This window comes from Oncorhynchus nerka, linkage group LG12, assembly GCF_034236695.1.
Source record: "Oncorhynchus nerka isolate Pitt River linkage group LG12, Oner_Uvic_2.0, whole genome shotgun sequence".
Taxonomy (NCBI): Eukaryota; Metazoa; Chordata; class Actinopteri; order Salmoniformes; family Salmonidae; genus Oncorhynchus; species Oncorhynchus nerka.
Window position 1 is genome coordinate 32,930,422 of NC_088407.1, and position 13,610 is coordinate 32,944,031.

The following is a 13,610-nucleotide window of genomic DNA, read 5'->3' on the forward strand; positions in this document are numbered from 1 at the left end:
CAGTGGGAGGGACTGGAAGGTGTGAAAGCCCTGCTGAAGACTATACAGTGCCTTCAGAATGTATTCAGACCCCTTTACTTTTTCCAAATTTTGTTTGGTTACAGCCTTATTCTAAAATGTATTATTGTTTTTTTCCCCCATCAATCTACACACAATACCCCATAATGACAAAATAAAAACAGGTTTAGCAAATCTATTATGAATAAAAAATGGAAATATCACATTTACAAAAGTATTCAGACCCTTTACTCCGTACTTTGTTGAAACAACTTTGGCAGCGATTACAGTTTCGAGTCTCCTTGGGACTGACGCTACAAGCTTGGCACACCTGTATTTGGGGAGTTTCTTCCATTCTTCTTTGCAGATCCTCTCAAGCTCTGTCAGGTTGGATGGGGAGCGTTGCTGCACAGCTATTTCCAGGTTTCTCCAGAGATGTCCGATCGGGTTCAAATCCGGGCTCTGGGTGGGCCACTCAAGGACATTCAGGGAGTTGTTCTGAAGCCACTCCTGCGTTGTCTTGGCTGTGTGGTTAAGGTTGTTGTCCTGTTGGAAGGTGAAATTTCGCCCCAGTCTGGAGGTCCGGAGCACTCTGGAGTAGGTTTTCATCAAGGATCTCTCTGTATATTGCTCCGTTCATCTTTTCCTCGATTCTGACTAGTCTCCCCGTCCCTGCCGCTGAAAAACATCCCCACAGCATGATGCTGCCACCACCATGCTTCACCGTAGGGATGGTGCCACGTTTCCTCCAGATGTTATGCTTGGCAATCAGGACAAAGAGTTCAATCTTGGTTTCACCAGACCAGAGAATCTTGCTTCTAATGGTCTGAGTCTTTAAGTGCCTTTTGGCAAACTCCAAGCAGGCTGTCGTGCCTTTTACTGAGGAGTGGCTTCCGTCTGGCCACGACCATAAAGGCCTGATTGGTGGAGTGCTGCAGAGATGGTTGTCCTTTTGGAAGGGTCTCCCATCTCCACAGAGGAACTCTGGATTCTTGGTCACCTCCCTGACCAAGGCCCTTCTCCCCCGAATGTTCATTTTGGCCGAGCGGCCAGCTGTAGGAAGAGTCTTGGTGGTTCCAAACTTCTTCCATTTAAGAATGATGGAGGCCACTGTGTTCTTGGGGACCTTCCATACTGCATAAATGTTTTGGTACCCTTCCCCAGATATGTGCCTCGACACAATCCTGTCTCGGAGCTCTATCCTTCGACCTCACGGCTTGGTGTTTGCTCTGACATTCACTGTCAACTGTGGGACCTTATATTGACGAGTGTGTGCCTTTCCAAATAATTTCCAATCAATTGAATTTACCACATGTGAACTTTAGTCAAGTTGTAGAAACATCTCAAGGACGATCAATGGAAACAGGATGCACCTGAGCTCAATTTTGAGTCTCATAGCAAAGGGTCTGAATACTTATGTAAATAAGGTTTTTCCATTTTCTATTTGTCTTTTTTTTTTTAAATACATTTGCAAATATTTCACTGTTTTCTCTTTGTCTTTATGGGGATGTTGAAATCAGGCAAATGTTTGGTTCTGAATGAGAGTTGAAAATACGTAATTTTTAGAGGTCTATGTCTGGGTCAAATCAAGGCTGGTCCAGACCAGACAAAATCTGAACCAAACCTAGAAGTCTTATGATTGGTTCAGACTACACGAAAGACGTCCCAAAAGCATCAGCGTCGGTCCATGCTTACTGAGGTGTAGACTGTGTTGCCTGAAATATATATTTTTTTACGAATGCCCATCTATGTGGTAAGCCTACCGTTTGTAAACACCCCCCAAAAAAGACTTCCAAAATAATAATTCAACTGGGGTGTAGCCAACCCCGTCGGCCGCAATGGAACTTTATATACACCCATCCATGTGATAGGCCATTACATTGGCTTTATTAGTCCTGTTTCCAATGACTAATCAATTTGCCTATTTAAATTGTGAATATCAGCTACCCAACGTTATCAGGAGTTATCGCGAGCCAGGCATATTTACAACATGTTTACACAGCGGGAAATGCAGAAGTATTTTATTTTTCTCTGCGATCAGCTTGTCAAAGAAATTGACGGATACAAACTTGAAACCATTGAAAATGAAGTGAAACTCCTGACAACAGTTGTGATTATCCATTCCATATGGTCAGTTTTACTTTGACCTGTCCTGTTTTTAGGATATGTTGTTTGTTAACATGACAGCGCGTTTTTTTTTTTTGATTCGGTTAGGCCATTTGATCGGAGAAACCTGCATGATGTAGAAAGTGTCCATGTCATACAATTGTTATACATTTTGTATCCAGGCTGTAGGCTACAGAAAAGGTCACAATCTTTATAACATATTCTTTATCTGCTACATGATTTATGTTAGATGCTTGTTTTTATGGAACGTTGGTGGAGCGCCACAGCAATGCGTCTCTCCAAAAACCGAGGTAAAGACAGTTTCAGGTTGGATATTCGCCTGTAATTTTCCTTACGTCCACCAATAGCAGTTAGGGACTGTTAACATAGTGACAAATCAAATGTAACAAATTTAAATAGCTCTATAACCATTACATTGCACATACTTTTTTGTAGTTTTTCTTCTCACACATTTTTACATTAATTTTTCAAACTTTCAAATGTCAATAGCTCCTTGATCATGTGACCTACTGACTTCAAACAAGGTTCAGAATGTCCACTGACTGTCCTTATATAGTCAGTGGACTATAGTTATTCCATTGTACTGGATCTAATACATATTAGCATTTTACATAAATTCAGAAGTGTAATACTTTTTTGTGACATACTGTGAAAACTCCCTTGACTGCTGGCTCTGTCACTTTCAGACATGTGGCAGGTAGCCTAGTGGTTAGAGTGTTGGGCCAGTAACTGAAAGGTTGCTAGATTAAATCTCAGAGCTGACATCTGTTGTTCTGCCCCTGAACAAGGCAGGTAAACCTCTGTTCCTAGGCTTTCATTGTGAATAGGAATTTGTTCTTAACTGACTTGTGTAGTTAAATTAAGGTTTACTTCCCATCATTTTTAAAATTTATTTCACCTTTATTTAACCAGGTAGGCAAGTTGAGAACAAGTTCTCATTTACAACTGCGACCTGGCCAAGATATAGCAAAGCAGTGCGACAAAAACAACACAGAGTTACACATAAACAAACATACAGTAAATAACACAATACATAAAAATAAAAAAAAGATCTATGTACAGTGTGTGCAAATGTAGAAGAGTAGGGAGGTAGGCAATAAATAGGCCACAGAGGCGAAATAATTTCAATTTAGCATTAACACTGGAGTGATAGATGTGCAACTGATGATGTGTAAGTAGAGATACTGCGGTGCAAAAAAGCAAGGGGGTAAGTAATAATGTGGGGATGAGGTAGTTGGTTGGGTGTGCTATTTACAGATGGGCTGTGTACAGGTACAGTGATCGGTAAACTGCTCTGACAGCTGATGCTTAAAGTTAGAGAGGGAGATAAATCTCCAGCTTCAGTGATTTTTGCAATTTGTTCCAGTCATCATTCCAGGCAGCAGAGATCTGAAAGGAAAGGCAGCCAAAGGAAGTTTTGGGAATGACCAGTGAAATATACCTGCTGGAGGGCGTGCTCCTATAGTGCTATGGTGACTAGTGAGCTGAGATAAGGCGGGGCTTTACCTAGCAAGGACTTATAGATGACCTGGAGCCAGTGGGTTTGGCGACAAATATGTAGTGAGGGCCAGCCAACGAGAGCATACAGGTCGCAGTGGTGGGTGGTATATGGAGCTTTGGTGACAAAACAGATGGCACTGTGATAGACTACATCCAGTTTGCTGAGTAGAGTGTTGGGGGCTATTTTGTAAATGACATCGCCGAGGTCAAGGATCGGTAGGATAGTCAGTTTTACAAGGGTATGTTTGGCAGCATGAGTGAAGGAGGCTTTGTTGCGAAATAGGAAGCCGATTCTATATTTCATTTTGGATTGGAGATGCGAGTGAGTCTGCAAGGAGAGTTTACAGTCTAACCAGACAACTGGGTATTAGTAGTTGTCCACATATTCTAGGTCAGAACCGTCCAGAATAGTGATGCTAGTCAGGCATTAGGGTGCGGGCAGTAATCAGTTGAAGAGCATACACTTAGTTTTACTACATTTAAAAGCAGTTGGAGGCCACGGAAGGAGTGTTTTATGGCGTTGAAGCTCATTTGCAGGTTTGTTAGGACAGTGTCCAAAGAAGGGCCAGATGTATACAGAATGGTGTCGTCTGCGTAGAGGTGGATCAGAGAATCATCAGCAGCAAGAGCGACATCATTGATATATATAGAGAAAAGAGTCGGCCAGAGAATTGAACCTTGTGGCACCCCCATAGAGACTGCCAGAGGTCCAGACAACAGGCCCTCCGATTTGACACGCTGAACTGTATTTGAGAAGTAGATGGTGAACCAGGCGAGGCAGTCATTTGAGAAACCTAGGCTATTGAGTCTGCCGATAAGAATGAGGTGATTGACAGAGTCGAAAGCCTTGGCCAGGTCGATGAAGACGGCTGCACAGTACTGTCTTTTTTCGATGGCGGTTATAATATCGTTTAGGACCTTGAGCGTGGCTGAAGTGCACCCATGACCACCTCGGATACCAGATTGCATAGTGGAGACGGTACGGTGGGATTCGAAATGGTCGGTGATCTGTTTGTTAACTTGACTTTCGAAGAAAGTTTTTACACTGTCTGGCAGTCTTACTAATGTGCCAGATGTATGAGGAGAGACATCCTCCTTTGTATATATGGCATCAAATATTTCCTAACACTTTGGATCCTATTCTGTTAGAAGACACAATGAGTCAATGCAATTTATTTATTTTTTACTAATTACTGTCCATGAGTAACCTCAACCTTGTGGGTGTTTGGGTCAATAAAGTGCCAACTCAATTCTAGTCTCTCATGCCCCTATGAACAGGGACACAGGGCAATAGCTAAACCAGCCCTTTTTGTACTGGAATACACTAACCCCTATTTGGGGCTCTTTTATTGACACACAGCAGCAGTTAACCAGATAAGAAGTCAAGAAGATCAAAACGTAGATGTACGTAGGTGTATTACGTCCTGTGATGGCCCCACTGTCATATCCATTCAGGATTCTGAGTGGTAAAATCATAGCTGAAAAATGCCTCTATGTATGTGTATACTGTATGTGGGAATGTCTTATGTCCGTCCTACATGTAGTGTTGGTACATGGAATATTCATCAACTGCATTATCATAAATTGCTATTGCAAATAGAAGTATTATGTTTAACAACTGACATATTCAGATAAACACACTTTGACAAACACACTTTAACTCACATTGGTGCTTACAATTCCTTCTCTTTTGTCATAGACTTGATGGGCACTGTCATCTGTGATCTTTGTGATATAACTTTAAGCACGTACTGATGAAACTGTCACTTAATATTTTATTCTTAAAGTCTACAAACGCTCTACTTTTATTCACTATGTGATAGGGTTGGATCCTATCTGCTACTTTTATTATTCTCCTGTAAATGGTTCAGTGCCTATAATTTAGGCTGCGTGTAGAATGGGGCATAACGGAAGTTACCTCTACTAGATTATAGTGATCAGGAAATCAGCAAACAGTTTTGACCTGTGTATTCATTTGCCTATAACTAATCAGAATTCCATTATTTTTACGTAAAAAAAGAGAGTACTTCAAAATGAGAAGACCCTGCCATGGAAAAGACCACTGGGTGGTCATAAAGTGGGGAAATAGCTCACACTTTCAGCTGTGGGGTCTTTATAATGCAGGTTTGATAGTTATATTTTCAATAATGAACAAGTAGGTCAAAAACTCTATTTCATTTTTTGGTGTAGATGGCCAAGGAAGTTGCACAGAACTTCCCCAAAAAATAAATGGCTGAGGATATACTAAAAATGTCTGGTATGTAATTACATTTAATTCAAAGTAAATGGAAAGTCTTTATTTTTATGTACAGTTGAAGTCGGAAGTTTACATACACCTTAGCCAAATACATTCAAACTCCGTTTTTCATGATTCCTGACATTTAATCCTAATAAGAAAAATCCCTGTTCTAGGTCAGTTAGGATCACCACTTTATTTTAAGAATGTGAAATGTCAGAATAATAGTAGAGAGAATGATTTATTTCAGCGTTTCTTTCTTTCATCACATTCCCAGTGGGTCAGAAGTTTACATATACTCAATTAGTATTTGGTAGCATTGCCTTTAAATTGTTTAACTTGGGTCAAACGTTTCAGGTAGCCTTCCACAAGCTTCCCACAATAAGTTGGGTGAATTTTGGCCCATTCCTGCTGACAGAGCTGTAGTAACTGAGTCAGGATTGTAAGGCCTCCTTGCTCGCACACGCTTTTTCAGTTCTGCCCACAAATGTTCTATAGGATTGAGGTCAGGGTTTTGTGATGGCCACTCCAATACCGTGACTTTGTTGTCCTTAAGCCATTTTGCCACAACTTTTGAAGTATGCTTGGGGTCATTGTCCATTTGGAAATCCCATTTGCGACCAAGCTTTTTTAAATGTTCCATCCTCATGATATCATTTATTTTGTGAAGTGCACCAGTCCCTCCTGCAGCAAAGCACCCCCGCAACATGATGCTGCCACCCATGTGCTTAACGGTTGGGATGGTGTTCTTCGGCTTGCAAGCTTCCCCCTTTTTCCTCCAAACATAACGATGGTCATTATGGCCAAACAGTTCCATTTTTGTTTCATCAGACCAGAGGACATTTCTCCAAAAAGTACGATCTTTGTCCCCATGTGCAGTTGCAAACCGTTGTCTGGCTTTTTTATGGCGGTTTTGGAGCAGTGGCTTCTTCCTTGCTGAGCAGCTTTTCAGGTTATGTCGCTATAGGACTCGTTTTACTGTGGATATAGATACTTTTGTACCTGTTTCCTCCAGCATCTTCACAAGGTCCTTTGCTGTTGTTCTGGGATTGATTTGCACTCTTCGCACAAAAGTACGTTCATCTCAACGAGACAGAATGCGTCTCCTTCCTGAGTGGTATGACGGCTGCGTGGTCCCATGGTGTTTATACTTGCATACTATTGTTTGTACAGATTAACGTGGTACCTTAAGGCATTTGGAAATTGCTTCCAAGGATGAACCAGACTTGTGGTCTACAATTTACTTTCTGATGTCTTGGCTGATTTCTTTTGATTTTCCCATGATTTCAAGAGGCACTGAGTTTGAAGGTAGGCCTTGAAATACATCCACAGGTACACCTCCAATTCACTCAAATGTTGTCAATTACTTGTGTCATGCACAAAGTAGATGTCCTAACCGACTTGCCAAAACTATAGTTTGTTAATAACAAGAAATGTGTGGAGTTGTTGAAAAACAAGTTTTAATGACTCCAACCTAAGTGTATGTAAACTTCCGACTTCAACTGTAGTTGTGTGGGACAGCCATATGTTCAGTTCATGCCTATGATTTCAGAGTTCAACAAAGCCAACAACTGCTTTATTCAACATGTTTATAATCTTTTGACTACAGTGACGGCATGTAAGACAATTTATGATATAACACAATGGATGGCTAATTCGTCATACTGCATTGATATTATTTATAATGTGTTACGCTTTGTTTTGTTTCAGATTTAATGTTTTGCATGCCAACAGTGATGTGCCTAGGAATGAAGACAAAGGAGTTCAGAGTGAAGAACACAAACTGGAAGTGCTGTTTTTGTTGTTGAAAATATATGCTATACCCCATCCACACTGAAGAGGCTCTGAAATGTACATCAACCAGGGATAAAGAGAAAGTCAACACTGTGAAATGTTTAGTACTTATTTGAAGTAAAGTGTCTGTTGACATGTTGGAAATTAATAAAAAATGGTCTACAATTTATGTTTAATTTGTCAATATTCCATTTTTATTCATTGATTTACTGGCCACCATTACTGTGGTTACATGTTCAGTATATGTATTGACCAGCAAACCCACTGCAGCCTACCTCACAAGCTCACTCTCCATCCCTGCTTTGGACAATTAATAACATGACTCTTGTACTTTGCCATTTTTCTTCATGGTTGATATTAACGATGAAAGGGGATATTATCTGTCTCTCTCCTATTGTGTACCACTGTTAAATACTGTGGCAAAAAAACAGGGAAAATAAGTACTTAGAACTACCAATTATTATAGATAAATATGAAAGAAAAGGGTTAACACAACACTGGACTGAACCCCCTAATTGTCAAACTAATATTAATGTACAACAATATAGAAGATACATGACTAGAGGTTATGCAATATGGGTGTATATCCACTGCACGCTTCTTAGGTGTGTAATTGACATGACCAACGAGCTATTGAAATGTAAAACTATGAAAAATGTACGTTACACTGTGCGATTTTACAGCACACAACAAGAGTGTGCAATATATAAAGCTAGTCCTTGGACATTCTGAAGTTTGTTTGAGTCCAGTAGGTCACATGACCAAGGAGCTATTTACGTTTTAAATTCTGAAAAATATATATAAAATCAAGTGAGATGAAAATGGACAAACTGAAGGGTATGCAATGTGTAGGCCCACTGAGTGTACATTCTGAACCTTGTTTGAAGTCAGGTGGCCACATGACCAAGGAGCAATTGAAATTAGAAGGTTTGAAAAATGTACAAATGTGTGACATGAAATTTGACAAACTAAAGGGTGTGTTATGTGTAGGCCCACTGAGTGGACATTCTGAACCTTATTTGAAGTCAGGTGGTCACATGACCAAGGAGATTTTGACATTTAAAAGTTTGAAAAATTCATGTAAAAACGTGTGAGATGAAAATGAACAAACCAAAGGGTGTGCAATATAGAAGGGTAGTCAGTGGACATTCTGAACCTTGTTTGAGTCAAGTAGGTCACATGGCCAAGGAGCTATTGATATTCGAATGTTTAAAAAAGTTTGTACTTTGTTTACGCTCCCTAACTAATTCAACTAGGAATACAAAATGCTGCTCACATTTCCACATGTTTAATTAGACATTTACATTTACATTTAAGTCATTTAGCAGACGCTCTTATCCAGAGCGACTTACAAATTGGTGCATTCACCTTATGACCTCCAGTGGAACAGTAGTGCATCTAAATCTTTTCAGGGGGAGGGGGGGGTGAGAGGGATTACTTTATCCTATCCTAGGTATTCCTTAAAGAGGTGGGGTTTCAGGTGTCTCCGGAAGGTGGTGATTGACTCCGCTGTCCTGGCGTCGTGAGGGAGTTTGTTCCACCATTGGGGGGCCAGAGCAGCGAACAGTTTTGACTGGGCTGAGCGGGAACTGTACTTCCTCAGTGGTAGGGAGGCGAGCAGGCCAGAGGTGGATGAACGCAGTGCCCTTGTTTGGGTGTAGGGCCTGATCAGAGCCTGGAGGTACTGAGGTGCCGTTCCCCTCACAGCTCCGTAGGCAAGCACCATGGTCTTGTAGCGGATGCGAGCTTCAACTGGAAGCCAGTGGAGGGAGCGGAGGAGCGGGGTGACGTGAGAGAACTTGGGAAGGTTGAACACCAGACGGGCTGCGGCGTTCTGGATGAGTTGTAGGGGTTTAATGGCACAGGCAGGGAGCCCAGCCAACAGCGAGTTGCAGTAATCCAGACGGGAGATGACAAGTGCCTGGATTAGGACCTGCGCCGCTTCCTGTGTGAGGCAGGGTCGTACTCTGCGGATGTTGTAGAGCATGAACCTACAGGAACGGGCCACCGCCTTGATGTTAGTTGAGAACGACAGGGTGTTGTCCAGGATCACGCCAAGGTTCTTAGCGCTCTGGGAGGAGGACACAATGGAGTTGTCAACCGTGATGGCGAGATCATGGAACGGGCAGTCCTTCCCGGGAGGAAGAGCAGCTCCGTCTTGCCGAGGTTCAGCTTGAGGTGGTGATCCGTCATCCACACGGATATGTCTGCCAGACATGCAGAGATGCGATTCGCCACCTGGTCATCAGAAGGGGGAAAGGAGAAGATTAATTGTGTGTCGTCTGCATAGCAATGATAGGAGAGACCATGTGAGGTTATGACAGAGCCAAGTGACTTGGTGTATAGCGAGAATAGGAGAGGGCCTAGAACAGAGCCCTGGGGGACACCAGTGGTGAGAGCACGTGGTGTGGAGACGGATTCTCGCCACGCCACCTGGTAGGAGCGACCTGTCAGGTAGGACGCAATCCAAGCGTGGGCCGCGCCGGAGATGCCCAACTCGGAGAGGGTGGAGAGGAGGATCTGATGGTTCACAGTATCGAAGGCAGCCGATAGGTCTAGAAGGATGAGAGCAGAGGAGAGAGAGTTAGCTTTAGCAGTGCGGAGCGCCTCCGTGATACAGAGAAGAGCAGTCTCAGTTGAATGACTAGTCTTGAAACCTGACTGATTTGGATCAAGAAGGTCATTCTGAGAGAGATAGCGGGAGAGCTGGCCAAGGACGGCACGTTCAAGAGTTTTGGAGAGAAAAGAAAGAAGGGATACTGGTCTGTAGTTGTTGACATCGGAGGGATCGAGTGTAGGTTTTTCAGAAGGGGTGCAACTCTCGCTCTCTTGAAGACGGAAGGGACGTAGCCAGCGGTCAGGGATGAGTTGATGAGCGAGGTGAGGTAAGGGAGGAGGTCTCCGGAAATGGTCTGGAGAAGAGAGGAGGGGATAGGGTCAAGCGGGCAGGTTGTAGGGCGGCCGGCCGTCACAAGACGCGAGATTTCATCTGGAGAGAGAGGGAGAAAGAGGTCAGAGCACAGGGTAGGGCAGTGTGAGCAGAACCAGCGGTGTCGTTTGACTTAGCAAACGAGGATCGGATGTCGTCGACCTTCTTTTCAAAATGGTTGACGAAGTCATCTGCAGAGAGGGAGGAGGGGGGGAGGGGGAGGAGGATTCAGGAGGGAGGAGAAGGTTGCAAAGAGCTTCCTAGGGTTAGAGGCAGATGCTTGGAATTTAGAGTGGTAGAAGGTGGCTTTAGCAGCAGAGAGAGAAGAGGAAAATGTAGAGAGGAGGGAGTGAAAGGATGTCAGGTCCGCAGGGAGGCGAGTTTTCCTCCATTTCCGCTCGGCTGCCCGGAGCCCTGTTCTGTGAGCTCGCAATGAGTCGTCGAGCCACGGAGCGGGAGGGGAGGACCGAGCCGGCCTGGAGGATAGGGGACATAGAGAGTCAAAGGATGCAGAAAGGGAGGAGAGGAGGGTTGAGGAGGCAGAATCAGGAGATAGGTTGGAGAAGGTTTGAGCAGAGGGAAGAGATGATAGGATGGAAGAGGAGAGAGTAGCGGGGAGAGAGAGCGAAGGTTGGGACGGCGCGATACCATCCAGTAGGGGCAGTGTGGGAAGTGTTGGATGAGAGCGAGAGGGAAAAGGATACAAGGTAGTGGTCGGAGACTTGGAGGGGAGTTGCAACGAGGTTAGTGGAAGAACAGCATCTAGTAAAGATGAGGTCGAGCGTATTTCCTGCCTTGTGAGTAGGGGGAAGGTGAGAGGGTGAGGTCAAAAGAGGAGAGGAGTGGAAAGAAGGAGGCAGAGAGGAATGAGTCAAAGGTAGGCGTGGGGGAGGTTAAAGTCGCCCAGAACTGTGAGAGGTGAGCCGTCCTCAGGAAAGGAGCTTATCAAGGCATCAAGCTCATTGATGAACTCTCCGAGGGAACCTGGAGGGCGATAAATGATAAGGATGTTAAGCTTGAAAGGGCTGGTAACTGTGACAGCATGGAATTCAAAGGAGGCGATAGACAGATGGGTAAGGGAGAAAGAGAGAATGACCACTTGGGAGAGATGAGGATCCCGGTGCCACCACCCCGCTGACCAGAAGCTCTCGGGGTGTGCGAGAACACGTGGGCAGACGAAGAGAGAGCAGTAGGAGTAGCAGTGTTGTCTGTGGTGATCCATGTTTCCGTCAGTGCCAAGAAGTCGAGGGACTGGAGGAGACATAGGCGGAGATGAACTCTGCCTTGTTGGCCGCAGATCGGCAGTTCCAGAGGCTACCGGAGACCTGGAACTCCACGTGGGTCGTGCGCGCTGGGACCACCAGATTAGGGTGGCCGCGCCACGCGGTGTGGAGCGTTTGTATGGTCTGTGCAGAGAGGAGAGAACAGGGATAGACAGACACATAGTTGACAGGCTACACAAGAGGCTACGCTAATGCAAAGGAGATTGGAATGACAAGTGGACTACACGTCACGAGTGTTCAGAGAGTTAAGCTTACGTAGCAAGAATCTTATTGACTAAAATGATTAAAATGATACAGTACTGCTGAAGTAGGCTAGCTGGCAGAGGCTGCGTTGTTGACTAAGTAGGCTAGTTGGCATTGGCTGCGTTGTTGACACTACACTAATCAAGTCGTTCCGTTGAGTGTAATAGTTTCTACTGTGCTGCTATTCGGGGCTAGCTGGCTAGCTAGCAGTGTTGATTACGTTACGTTGCGTTAAAAGAACGACAATAGCTGGCTAACTAACCTAGGAAATCGCTCTAGACTACACAATTATCTTTGATACAAAGACGGCTGTGTAGCTAGCTATGTAGCTAGCTACGATCAAACAAATCAAGCCGTTGTACTGTAATGAAATGAAATGAAAAATGTGATACTACCTGTGGAGCGAAGCGAAATGCGACCGGATTGTTGAGTGCAGAAGTTCTGTTCGGTAGACGTTGGCTAGCTGTTGGCTAGCTAGCAGAGTCTCCTATGTTAAGGACGACATAAAACTACACACTCTAAACTACACAATTATCTTGGGTACGAAGACAGCAAAGACAACTATGTAGCTAGCTAACACTACACTAATCAAGTCGTTCAGTTGAGTGTAATAGTTGTGCTGCTAATCGGTAGACGGTGGACTAGCTAACGGTGGACGTTAGCTAGCTGGCTAGCTGCAGGGCAGTGTAGACTGCGTTAGGACGACGAAATACGATAATTACGCAATTATCTATGATACAAAGACGGCTGTGTAGCTAGCTAAGAAGAAATTGATAAGATTAGACAAATCAAACCGTTGTACTATAATGAAATGTAATGAAATGTAATGAAATGTAATACTACCTGCGGACCGAGTGCAGATGCGACCGCTCGCTCCAACCCGGAAGTACACCAAGCTTTGGAAAGCGAATTAATGTCCAAATCGTGAAAATAAAACCTGTGCAATGTTATTCCACCAGCATGATACTCATTTGGAGTCTGTGGCTCAAGTGGTTTGAAAGCTATTGAGCGCAAACATCAGTCGAATATCCAACTTGAAACTGTCTTTACCTCGGTTCTCCAACAGCACCCAGGAGAGGCCTCTGGGAATGGACAAGCAAAATATTTACTGTACCTGCCTTTGACAAAGTGGGCACTGTTTATCACAGGGTGGCATCACTGCTCACCTAAAAATCCGATATGCAAGTGGTTGAGAGAAATTGTGATTGTTTTCTGACATAATTATGTGAGGTTTTAGTGAGTCAACAGCCTTGAAGGTTCGGATAGCTTTTTCCCTTAATAAGTCAAAGTATCGCTTAACTGCATTTTGTGTTTAATTGGGTTATCTTTGTGTAATATTAAAATTTGTTTGATGATCTGAAACATTTAAGTGTGACAAATATGCAACAAAAAAAAAGAAACCGGGAAGGGGGCAAATATTTTTCACAGCACTGTATATCAATGATGTCGCTCTTGCTGCGGGTGATTTCTCCACCTCTACGCAGATGACACCATTCTGTAT

At 43.7% G+C, this 13,610-nt stretch overlaps 1 long non-coding RNA gene across 1 annotated transcript; it reads left to right on the plus strand.

Moving 5' to 3' along the window:
- Nucleotides 1–1,970: 1,970 nt before the first annotated feature.
- On the plus strand, nt 1,971–7,823 carry LOC115138909 (uncharacterized). Its single transcript, XR_003865022.2, has 2 exons — nt 1,971–2,127; nt 7,571–7,823. It is a non-coding gene; the product is annotated as an uncharacterized LOC115138909 (long non-coding RNA).
- The last annotated feature ends 5,787 nt before the right edge of the window (nt 7,824–13,610 follow it).